Source organism: Lissotriton vulgaris, chromosome 3_1 (genome assembly GCF_964263255.1).
Source record: "Lissotriton vulgaris chromosome 3_1, aLisVul1.2, whole genome shotgun sequence".
NCBI classification, from domain to species: Eukaryota; Metazoa; Chordata; class Amphibia; order Caudata; family Salamandridae; genus Lissotriton; species Lissotriton vulgaris.
The window spans coordinates 1,038,775,016-1,038,787,783 of NC_141689.1; positions in this window are offsets into that span (position 1 = coordinate 1,038,775,016).

Consider the following 12,768-nt stretch of genomic DNA (forward strand, 5'->3'; position numbering starts at 1 on the left):
TCAAACTGCTAAAGGAAAGGAAAAAGCACTTCTTGGATATATAATTAGGGTTGATTATTTTTCCTCAATATTATCATGAATATTAATCAGTGGTCTAACTGTTTCCACATTCTCCCCTGACGAAGCAATGCTTAACACAAAATGTATTGGTAAATAACAAAAAGGTGATCTAGAAATGATCAAGTCACTTACCAATTAGAAAGTCCAGGAGGACCGACCACGCAAAGTGCCTGTCATGACGGACCTGACTGTGCAGACAGTAGTGCTTGGTAAATATGTGCAGAGACATTCACGTTGCAGCCTGACTGATAACCAGGACAAGAACTACAAAAGCGAATGCTTTGGTCGCAGCCTTGGTTTTGGTTGACTGAGCACACAAGCCGTCACCTGGTTGCTTCTTGGTACAATGCGTAGCAGATTTTAATGCAAAGCACAATCCATCTTGAGATGGTCGGTTTCTGGGCAGCTTTTCCATTCTTTGCCCCGACCAACCTAATGAAAAGTTATTGTTCATCCGGAACTCTTTGGTATGATCGATGCAGATTGATAATCCTCTTTTTGGGTCCAGGCAGTGGAGTCTCCCCTCCTCTTTGGACGGGTGAGGAGGAGCAAAGAAGATCTGGTCTGGCCTACATGAAAGGGTGTTACCAATTTCGGTAGCAAAGTTGCAAGTGCTCTCAGAACCAAGAGTGATGCATCTGTCACTACATTCAGCACTGGGTGGATAAGAGAGAGGGGTCTCCCGCTGACCCAGTTGTGATACGACAGCCATGAGTGCAGATCCTTTGCAGTTCCCTACGATATCTGGACCCGGTTGGAGAGATTCCCCACATGCTAGTTCCACTAGGACTTCAGGCCCCACTGCAAAGCCTGCAAATGCCAATGGGCATGTGTTACCAGCAGGATGCAAGGCGCCAGCAGCTGGGGGTCAGTCTCACAAAAGTTCAGGATGTAGGCTGAAAAATCAGAGTCGTAGCCTGAATATCTTGTACTTGCAGCTCAGGAGAATAGGCCTGAAACTGCAAAGTGTCCAGAATAGCTCTTGATAGCACGTTGATAGTGTACCCCGGCAAATGCAGGAGGTCCACCGTAGTTTGGTGGTGGGAGACAACAGCTTGGGGCGAGCCTGCTTTCAACAGCTTGTCATCGAGGCATGGGAAGACTGGAACCCCTAATCTCTGCAGATGTGCTGCAATCACCGTCATCTACTTGGTGAACACCCAAGGGGCACTAGTGAGGGCAAAAGGGAACACAACAGACTTAAAATGTTCATGGCCCACGTTCGAAGCCCACCCTGAATCACAGGTGGAGCTTGTGGGCAGTATGAACAGGTTTATGAAAGTAGGTGTCCTGCACTACCATCGAGTCTCCAGGGTCCAGGGCAGACAGAACCTGAACCAATATGAGTATTTTGAATGTCTCCTTCATAAGGAGAAGTTGAGAGGAGGCAGGGTAAAATAGAGTAGAGGCCTCTGTGCTTCGAGGGCACCAGAAAGTATCAGGAATAGCAACCACAACCTACTCCTGATGCCGGCGCCCTCTCGATCGCTCCTTTGGCCAAAAGAGCCTGCACTTCCTGATGGGACAGGTAGAGGTGATCCTTCATTAGTCAGTCTGAGGATGGTGGCATGGGCAAAAGGATGAAGTAACCCTGCTGAACAATTTGAAGTACCCACTTGTCCAATGGTATAGACTGCCAGTGAGGACGGTGATGTCTGATACTGGCGCCACCTTGTTGCCCGTGACCGTAAGAAGGCAAACTAAAGGTGTTTTGAGGCTGCAGCTGCCAAGGGGGTGGTTGACTGGATAGAGCTTTGGTTGTGTGTCCCACAAGGCTTGTGGGAGCCACAGCCACAAAAGGACTTTAGAGCCTGAAAGCCTGTTGACCTTGGAATCTGCCTCATCAGCGAAGAGGTGGGTGCCATCGAAGGGATGCCCAAAAGGGATTCCTGAATACCCCATAAAAAGTCAGTAGATCTCACTCAGGCATGATGTCTGAATGCCACTGAGAATGGCATTGCTCTGCCTAGCAAGTCAGTAGTATCCAGTCTGCAGCAAATGGGGAACTTTGATGAGTCGCTTCCATCGGTAATAGCCGGTTTCACTAGGGCTTGGGCCTCCTTTGAGACCATGAGTAGCACTTACACACCAAATCCCAAACTGTGAGGGTATATCTGCTCAAGAGGCAAGAGCTGTTGACAAACCGCAGTGCAAGGCTGGCGGAAGAGAAAATACTCTTGCCAAAGGTATCTAGTCTCTTAGAATCCCTATCTGGTAGTTTGGTAGGGAACGCACCAGGGATGATTTTGGAGGTGGAGGCATGGACAACAATGTTTCTGGGGTGGGGTGCTGGGTGAGGGAAGCTCCAAAGCCACACTAGGAGGAGAGACTAAACCAGTGTTTGGGGAGGTGTCCAGACCACTTGCATCTGCCAGTTCCTAACACCAGATGTCTTCGAGCTCTTCTAAGGTTTTCTGGTAGCCATAATGATCCTCACAATGATCCTTGGCTCTGACTCAGAAGGTCGAATTTCCGCCAGAGTCTATGTCTGGCAACGCATATCTACCTCTATATCAGAGTCGCGTAAGATAATGGGTGTCCCCCTGCTGTGGGGCCAGATACTGGGTCACTGGAACTGGTTCTTGCGACTACAGGCGGACCTGATCCAGCACTGTATACAGGGGGCTCGACTGGAGCTGAGGGGGAACCCAGTGTCATGGACCGTACAGGGGTAGTCTCAATGTTTGCATGCTCTGTATGGGGTTCCCTGGAGTAACGTAACCCTGCTGAACAATTTGAAGTACCCACTTGTCCGATGTTATAGACTGCGGCGAGGACGTGATGTCAGATCCTGCCACCAACTGGTTTCCCGTGATGGTAAAAGGGCAACTACTTGGCGGTTTATGTAAATTCTAGATCCACCTTTTAGTGTTTTTTTACCTTATTGGGTTTCATCTCCTGGAAATCCTCCGATGCGAGTTGCCATGATGTGCTCTGTGTGATAGGAGCGCTGCAGCCACTCTGGATTTGCTGAGTGATCATCACGTGTGTTGTGTTGCATCATTGGTTTATGGAGATGGAGCTATTTAGGGGGCCGACCTCAGTTACCAAGACGCTTGGTTTTGTTTCCCGTTCCAGGAAGGATTTCCTGTGGCTTGTATTGTTCTGGTCTTAATATTTTGCCCTGCTGTGTTGGTCTTCGTTTCTTCCTCCTATTCACAGATTTTTCCTTCCCTGTAATCTGTGTCTCCTTAGAGCTACTGACGGATCTCTACTCTGATGGATACCGTTCTCCTGCTAGCCTTCATGGTGCTTGTCTCTACAGTTGCTGGATTAGCATATCTCCAGCTTTAAACGCCAGGACGCGCTTGACTGTTCCTCTTTTTTACCCTTTTGCCTTATTTAGTACCCATGCTATTCATTTCCTACCAAGTCAGTACACTGTAACCTGGATTCCTCCGTTTTGCATTGAGAATATTCTACTCTGGACATATTTTTAAGGATTTATGGTCATGCCCTTTTTGTTCCTGGTTTTGATTCTAGCTGGATTTGTTTTATGTTCTCCATTGACTGCCTATTAAGAACTTCAGCCAAAGAGGGGGCATTTTTTGCCTTCACTACTTTTTCCTATGAAAGTAATAGGGAATATGATCTGACCCTGCTCCTATGGATTAATGGGAGCCGTTTTCAATGCAGTTTGATGTTATGTGGATTGGGTGCCTTGTGAGTGACTGCTTTTTATACATTGGGTGAGCCACGTCCACTTGTATTATATGTGAATAAACCAGAAGGTGTTTGCTTTGTACCAATGTGTTGCACGAGGCATGTCCCCTTTTCACATTGTCTTTTTCCATTGCATTCCAGAAGCACCTTTTTTAATCTAAGGGATATCGGGCAGAGGAAAAAAAAACATCATGGACACCTACCTTGTGAAAGCTATGTCACGACATACAGAATCCTTCCATTGTTTCCCTTTTCCCCGGTGATTTACCGCTCAATGTTGTTCCCCAGTCAGCGTGGAGGGCTAAACATTCGAAAGATAGACTATGTCCGTTCCCGCAGTGCATGGTTTTCAGGTGAGTGGATCTCTCTGTGACACCCAGTGGGGCACCCGCTGAACCCATGGGGCTCAAAGGGGTCCAGAGGGGTCGACTGCCCAAATATGAGGTTCAAGACCTCTTAAAATTCAGGTAACTCGGTGAGGGTTAATACAACACCGGGAAATTCAGGGAGGCGAGGAGCAGACCTAGATGCAGGCCTTCTGGCTAAACATTTGGGAGCATGGCCTAGAGTGCTGACGCCGTTCCCGTACCTCATCCAATTATTTGTACTGGTGTGGTGAAGTTGAATAACGCTTCGACTGCTTAGACTTCTTAGATTTTTTTGTGGGACTTTCCCGAAGACTTCGAGCTTGATGACAAATACTGGAACGGCTCCACGAAGGGGCTCGGACTTTCTATGTGATCGGGACCTTGAGTATCACGGAGTTGTCTGGTGTTGAGTGACCAGGAGCTTAAGTGAACGCTCCCACCCCACCTTGGGGGTCATGGCACAGCAGTTTTCAGAGGCCTTAGAGTCGGCCCCATCTCCAGGCACTAGAGGCAGACTAGATGGAGCTCTGTCACAGACATCTTTCTGTGACAGGAACCACAAAGTTCAAACCCCACATATTTTCTGGATGACATCTCTTTTACAGTGGCAGACAACGTAAAAAAAAATTGTCAACAAAAAGGTGAAAAAGTTGTTAAAAAAGTGGACAGAGGTAACTCTCTCCAGATCTGCACTGATGGTGTACAAAAAAAAGAACTTGAGTCAGTACATTGGGGGGGCATATATATAGGAGATGCACACATCAGTTCCAGCACGTACCGTACAGAGGTACTGCGTCAAATCCAGTCTGACACCCGGGGAATATTCGAAGTAAGGAATTTGCCACAAGATGTTTCTATCAGATCACATGATTTAGCAACTGGATGTACAACAGTTGGAGATAATATAAAAAAAATACACAACATATGTAAAGTTGTTGCGCAGAACAAAAACAAATCACACAAAGAAAGAAAAATGTACAATAATAGACATTATTTTAAAACTAACGTAATGTAAATGTAAATAGGCATTTATATAGCGCACTACTTACCCGGAGGGTCCCAAGGCGCTTCGACCGCTGCGAAACCCTTCCTGGCTTCCCTGAGAGATGGTCCCTTAATGGGCATCTCCAGGGTGAGACCAGGCATCCCCGGCGGTCTGGTGGGGCCGTTAGTGAAGATGAGGCAAGCTAATGCCCAGAGTTGCCGAGTGTGATCGCTGATCAGAGTGGGCACCGAGGCGAGAGAATTATCGAGTCCGCTGACCCTGGTCCAGAAACCTGCCGCGCCGGGAATCGAACCCTGGTCCCGGGCCGTCCTCTGCTCTCGGGTCTGCCGCCTCTAACCAGTGAGCCACACTACTTCAGTAGCACACTACTGAAGTAGCTTGAAAGTTAATTATAATAAGTTGTCTAATATTTTCGCCAACCAGCAGTGTGAGTGAAACAAGGTTCAGAGCACATAAGAGTACAAAGGCATGCAAATACTCAGCCTAGTCAGACCTATCAAACATTAAAAATTCCTCTGGAGATATCGAGCATTTTGCTATGCCAGATCAAGAAATGGGACATATATATTAAACCCCTTGTTTATGTATTTGTCAAAGATTTTACCATGTAAATACTCTTCCTATGGTACTCGTCGGGACATAGAAGTGAAAGAACAGCAAAGTCAAACTACACAGCTGCTGCTGTTGTATCTCATAAGGACCCATAAGTTAAGAATGTTCTCTCCTGTAAAAATAAAAAGAGACTGAAGAAGCCTTAGAAAAAGGAAAACACCACTTTTTTATCTGGTAAACAATAGATAGGTTAGTTCAGTTAACAACTCTAAGTTTTTCCAATATTCACAATCAAACAACAGCAAAGGCAGAAGGTTAGTCCTCAGGTACTATGTGTAATTTGTTGAACTAGACTGGAGTTCATTTGATGATTTACAGCAAGATTCAAGCATCCCACTGTCTATGAAATCCACACCCACAGTGTGGCCAGGCATTTAGCTGTCCACCCTGTTGATGAAAGAATGTGTTGTGGCTATACTTACGCATGTGTGCTAGCAGGATAAACATTCTACTGTAAGAGCCATCAATATGCACATAGAATGTTAAGGATGTCACAAAGGCCATTAGCTCACCTTAATTCTAAACTTGACAGTTGGAGAAGAACTGCCCTGGTATGAGGTTGGTGGTCCATGTGTCTCTACAATTTCACCAATATACCTTCTGAAGTACACTTGCTGCTGTGTGTATCCTTTGAAACAATAACAACACTGGTGACAAGTTGTGCCTGATTGAGGGCCAGGTGGCGACCATCAACCCTGTCCCCCTCCACTGCTTGTGAACCTGCGTTGCTGCTCTCACCTCGATTTTACTGCACTTGCCTGATTTTAAGTGTGCCCAACTGAATAATGTGCAGAGCTCAATTTAACTTGTGGTAAAGTCAGCTTACTAATTTTGCCTGTAGGTAAAAATCACTGGAAGGCCTCTTCTTAAAGTGGCCTCAGTACACTTCCAGAGTGGAACAATGGTGCGGGGCTGAGAGGTCTGCTTGTGTTATCTTTGCTCACCTCTTTCTTCAGCATTGTGGACATGCTAATGCTGTCTGTTTGCCATGTTGGATTGAGGCTGTGCAACGTGCCTCACATTCCACACAATTTTGGCCCGTTCATGGAGAAAATGTTTTTTTACATATTCTCGTCAGAAATCTACTATACCAAGTAAGTGTAGAATACTTTGATGGTACTTAAAATTACCACCTTTTATAAGGTACTGTATTTTGTTTTGTGAGAGATTGTGGTTGTAGTGAGTACGAGCAATCAAAATTAAGGCAGTGGAGATTGTGGTGTTGCAGTCTAGTCTTTTCCTGCAAGACGTGCTTCACAGTTTCCCCGCTAGGTGTAGTCCCGAAGAAGCAGCAGGGCTCCTACAGACTGATCACCATCTTTCGTACCCAGAGGGCAATTCAGTTAACCACTGGCTAGATGAGGGGGCATGTACGGTTTCTTATTGCTCTCTAGACATGGCCATCGATTTGATCAGGAGGACAGGTAGGGGAGCTTGGTTGGCAAAAGCAGATATAGAGTCAGCATTTCGCCTCTTGCCGGTCCACCCCGACAGTCAGCATCTGCTGGGTTTCAGCTGGGGAGGGGCACTGTACTTTGACCGTTGCATGCCAATGGGTTGCGCGGTATCGTGCGCCTTTTTTGAGACTTTCAGCTCTTTCCTACAGTGGGCACTCACGCACAGGTATGGTATTTCACAGGTCACTCACTACCTGGACGACTTCCTCTTTTTTGGCAGGGACGGTTCTCAGGAGTGCGATGAAGCCCTGCGAGCCTTTGAGGACTTGTCTAAGCATTTGGGGGTCCCCTTGGCACCAGGGAAGACTGAGGGGCCCGCACAGGTGCTAACATTTCTGGGTGTTGAGCTAGATACTGTCAATGGGCAATCCAGACTACCAGCTGACAAGGTGTGTGACTTGAGACAGGAGATTGCTGCAATGTTGGGTAAGGGCAGCGCAACACTGGAACGGGTGCAGAGCTTATTAGGCAAGCTGAATTTCGCCGCAAGAGTTATCCCGGCGGGCAAGGTGTTCTCACGCAGGTTGGCTAAGGCTACGGCGGGGATGGTAAAAAAGCATCACCTAGTTCGTCTGGGACCTGGATTGAGAGCTGACCTGACCATGTGGGATGAATTTCTGAGTAATTTTAACGGTACAGTAATCTGGAGGGCCCCCTGGGAGAGCAGCCAAGGCATTTGTTTATTTTCTGATGCATCAGGGAGAGTAGGATTTGGTGTAATATTTCGTGAGAAATGGTGCGCGATGAAATGGCCAGATGCATGGCGCAAGAAAGGGGTGACGGCGAATATCACTGTCCTCGAGCTCTTTCCCATCGTGGTGGCTTTGCACCTATGGCCGGCAGAACTGGGCAACAGGAAGGTGGTGTTCTGGTCTGACAACCTTGCTGTGGTCCAGGCGATTAACGGCCTGAGCGCAAGCTGCCCGTTGGTTCTTAGCCTACTGAGAGAGTTAGTCAGGGCGGGGTTACGCTACAACATCGAGTTTAGAGCTAGACATGTGGAAGGTGTCAAAAATGTGGCAGCTGACGCTCTCTCTCGCTTTCAGCTGTCACGTTTCCGGGAGGCATGGCCGCAGGCAAGCGAGGAGATGACACCGTTCCCGGCAGTGTATTGGCGACTCCTTCGGTGGGGGAACGCTTGAAACAGATGGGCCAGCGTTCCCTGGCACAATCAACAAGGAGGAGATATGCGTCCCAGCTGGACACTTTCCGAACAGTGACAAAGTACCTTGGTGCAACGGATGTGGGCTTGAAGGGACAAGTTGAGGGTTTTGTTGTTTGGGCGAACGAATCCGGCAAGTCCCATTCTTGGGTGTGCAGCCACCTGGCCGCAGAGCTTATTAGGCTTGAAACTAAGGCATGAAACTAAGCTGAATGGTGAAGACGACCCCACGGGAGCATTTAGGATTAGGGCGGCGCTGAAGGGCTGGGCGCGGGATGAGATCAGGAGTCCTGAAAAAAGAGAGCCGGGATAGAGTTTCCTGCCCTGAAATGCATGGTGGACACAGTGCCTGCGGTGGCCAGTTCTGCCTTTGAGGCTCATCTTTTTGCAACAGCGTTTTGCCTGGCCTTCTTCGGGGCCTTCCGGACCAGTGAGCTGGTGGTAAGGTCCAAAAACGACAGGTCTGGGAGAGCACTGGACATGCTAGACGTGAATGCCAGGGATTCTCTGGTCTTATGGTTGCGCAAATCCAAGACTGATCAGGCTGGGAAAGGAGTAGCTATAACATTACATGCGTTCGAGGACCCCAGATATTGCCCGGTGTCCTTGGTTCGGGAGTACTTGAAAATTAGACCTCTGCTGGCGGGACCTTTCCTGATCCACGCAGATGGCATGCCACTAACTAAGTTTCAATTTGAAAGGGTGATGGAGAAAGTGTTGGCAAAGGCTGGATTGGCAGCAGCTGGGGATGGCAAAAAATTTTCCAGCCATTCTTTCAGAATAGGTGCAGCCACAGCAGCATACAAGGCGGGTCTGGGGGAAGAAGGGGTCAAAAGGGTGGGGAGATGGTCATCAGCATGTTACCAAAGATATGTACGCCCGTAAATATAGGGGCATAAGAACGTGAATGTTGGCGTTGTATTATCCGGGATGGATAACTTAATAGAGGGTTGAGACCATTTGCTCGTTCAAGGCAATGCCGAGCTGATCAGTTTCCCTTTTGAACCTTGAATTTTGTGCAAATCAATTCTGGTGTGCTATCATTTGTTTTCATTTGCTGTGCAGTGAAGTTTGAATAAAAGTGTAATACCAACGGTGTCTTTTCTTACAGTCGACGTCTGCGTGTGGGTGATGGGGCATTCGTATGTTTCCAGACTCGAGCGATGGGCTGCATACAGGAAATGGGAGTTGGCCTTTGCAAAGACTCGGATAGTATGGATGGGCTCACCTGGAATGAAGTGGGGTCAGCTGAAGCGCAGACTGGTGCAGGGTGTGGCAGCCTTGGGGGGACCGCCCAACATTCTAGTCATACATCTGGGTGGTAACGACCTGGTAACCATGGGGAGGCGAGCCTTAGTGGATGCCATGCAGCGGGAATTCACGGCGATAGCAAACGAATTGGGAACCACGGAATTAGTATGGTCAGAAATTGTCCCACGCAGGACATGGAGGGGAGCACGGTCACCACTTGCCATCGAGCAGGGCAGGAGAAGGGTGAACAGGGCTATGCAAAAATTCATGGAAAAGAGGGGTATGGGGTTTATTAGGCATGCACTAATACAGGACAGGACTGTGGGTTACTATGAAAAGGATGGGGTTCACTTGTCTGAGACGGGGATGGATGTGTTTCTCCTTGACTTACAGGAAGCATTAGCGGCAGCAGGCTGCGTTTGACATGAAGGTGCTAGGTATAAGTATAAGGTGCTAGGTGGTGGGGGGCTCTGTCATCATCGGGGGCCTCATCCAGAGCTGTGGCGGAGTACAGGGCGATCTGGAAGCAGATGGACAGTAAGGGTACCTCTGCGGCAGAAGGAGACAGCAATACCTCTGCCTGGCACAGTAGGGGTGCCCGAGCCAAGAACCTGGAGCCGAGGGGGTTCCAGGAAAACAACGTCGGCGCCCCGTTAGTCCTTCGGGCGGTCGGGGGGCCTAAACCGACCGGGGGTGTGCCTCATCGCTCCGCCCCGACAGGGGGGGCGGGAGTAAACGAGATAACTATTAAAAGTATTGCACCGTCAAGAGCATCGACTTACCGTGCAAATTGGCTAATTAGGCAGGCGGGTCAGCGAGGGGCTGCCGTCTTGGATCGCCTGTAAGATGACCCACCTATCTGCTATTTGTATGCAAATAAACCTGCACCACCGTTTTCCCACAATTATGTCTCATGAGTCTTCTTGGTTGTGAATGTATTGGGTACAAGTGGAGCGAGCGATGGCGGTGTGGGCACTATGCCGCTGGCCGCGCGACGCGAAGGGGAGATAACGCGAGACAGCGTCTTAGTGACACATGCCTCGCGAGCAAAACGTCATCAGCGCGACAGTCAGGGTGCCGCCCCCTTTTGGGGGTGGCCAATGCAGGGCGAGCATGTAAGGGGTGGGCGGTCCTGGGGCCTTTATCTAGGCCAGCCTGGTTCTGTACTTCCTCTTTCCGCCGCGTTTCGTCTTGACTACTCTGCGCTGTTCCCGCCCTGGCCCAGACCCAGCGGCAGAGCAGCAGGTTGGTGTGAACAATTAATGGTCTGTTTTGTAAAAGAATTGGCTTGGTAGTTTGGTCTGCCCTGTTCCCATGATGCACTGGGCCAGGGACAGACTAATTTGCATATAGCCAGGTTCTGAGCTGGGATGGGGCAGTGAGATAAATAACGGTGATGGATCAAGCCCTGATCTTTGGACTGGGTAAGAGTGGTCTGCTTAATTCAGACACTCTGTTTATCACCACCCCCTTTTCTGTATCGTTTTTGGCCACTATAGGTGTGGCAGGGTATACTCAGACATGAGTCCCTTTCTCACTGCTCCATCAGGATTCAAGCAAGCCGGGCCGAAGAGGCTGTAATGCCAGAAACCGGTCCCCGGTAGCTTGTCTCCTTTCTGGTGAAGAATTGGCTTGGTAGTTTGGTCTGCCCTGTTCCCATGATGCACTGGGCCAGGGACAGACTAATTTGCATATAGCCAGGTTCTGAGCTGGGATGGGGCAGTGAGATAAATAACGGTGATGGATCAAGCCCTGATCTTTGGACTGGGTAAGAGTGGTCTGCTTAATTCAGACACTCTGTTCATCACCACCCCCTTTTCTGTATCGTTTTTGGCCACTATAGGTGTGGCAGGGTATACTCAGACATGAGTCCCTTTCTCACTGCTCCATCAGGATTCAAGCAAGCCGGGCAGAAGAGGCTGTAATGCCAGAAACCGGTCCCCGGTAGCTTGTCTCCTTTCTGGTGAAGAATTGGCTTGGTAGTTTGGTCTGCCCTGTTCCCATGATGCACTGGGCCAGAGACAGACTAATTTGCATATAGCCAGGTTCTGAGCTGGGATGGGGCAGTGAGATAAATAACGGTGATGGATCAAGCCCTGATCTTTGGACTGGGTAAGAGTGGTCTGCTTAATTCAGACACTCTGTTCATCACCACCCCCTTTTCTGTATCGTTTTTGGCCACTATAGGTGTGGCAGGGTATACTCAGACATGAGTCCCTTTCTCACTGCTCCATCAGGATTCAAGCAAGCCGGGCCGAAGAGGCTGTAATGCCAGAAACCGGTCCCCGGTAGCTTGTCTCCTTTCTGGTGAAGAATTGGCTTGGTAGTTTGGTCTGCCCTGTTCCCATGATGCACTGGGCCAGGGACAGACTAATTTGCATATAGCCAGGTTCCGAGCTGGGATGGGGCAGTGAGATAAATAACGGTGATGGATCAAGCCCTGATCTTTGGACTGGGTAAGAGTGGTCTGCTTAATTCAGACACTCTGTTCATCACCACCCCCTTTTCTGTATCCCTTTTGGGGGTGGCCAATGCAGGGCGAGCATGTAAGGGGTGGGCGGTCCTGGGGCCTTTATCTAGGCCAGCCTGGTTCTGTACTTCCTCTTTCCGCCGCGTTTCGTCTTGACTACTCTGCGCTGTTCCCGCCCTGGCCCAGACCCAGCGGCAGAGCAGCAGGTTGGTGTGAACAATTAATGGTCTGTTTTGTGTTGCAGGCGGAGTCACAGGGCGATCTGGAAGCAGATGGACAGTAAGGGTACCTCTGCGGCAGAAGGAGACAGCAATACCTCTGCCTGGCACAGTAGGGGTGCCCGAGCCAAGAACCTGGAGCCGAGGGGTTCCAGGAAAACAACGTCGGCGCCCCGTTAGTCCTTCGGGCGGTCGGGGGGCCTAAACCGACCGGGGGTGTGCCTCATCGCTCCGCCCCGACAGGGGGGGCGGGAGTAAACGAGATAACTATTAAAAGTATTGCACCGTCAAGAGCATCGACTTACCGTGCAAATTGGCTAATTAGGCAGGCGGGTCAGCGAGGGGCTGCCGTCTTGGATCGCCTGTAAGATGACCCACCTATCTGCTATTTGTATGCAAATAAACCTGCACCACCGTTTTCCCACAATTATGTCTCATGAGTCTTCTTGGTTGTGAATGTATTGGGTACAAGTGGAGCGAGCGATGGCGGTGTGGGCACTA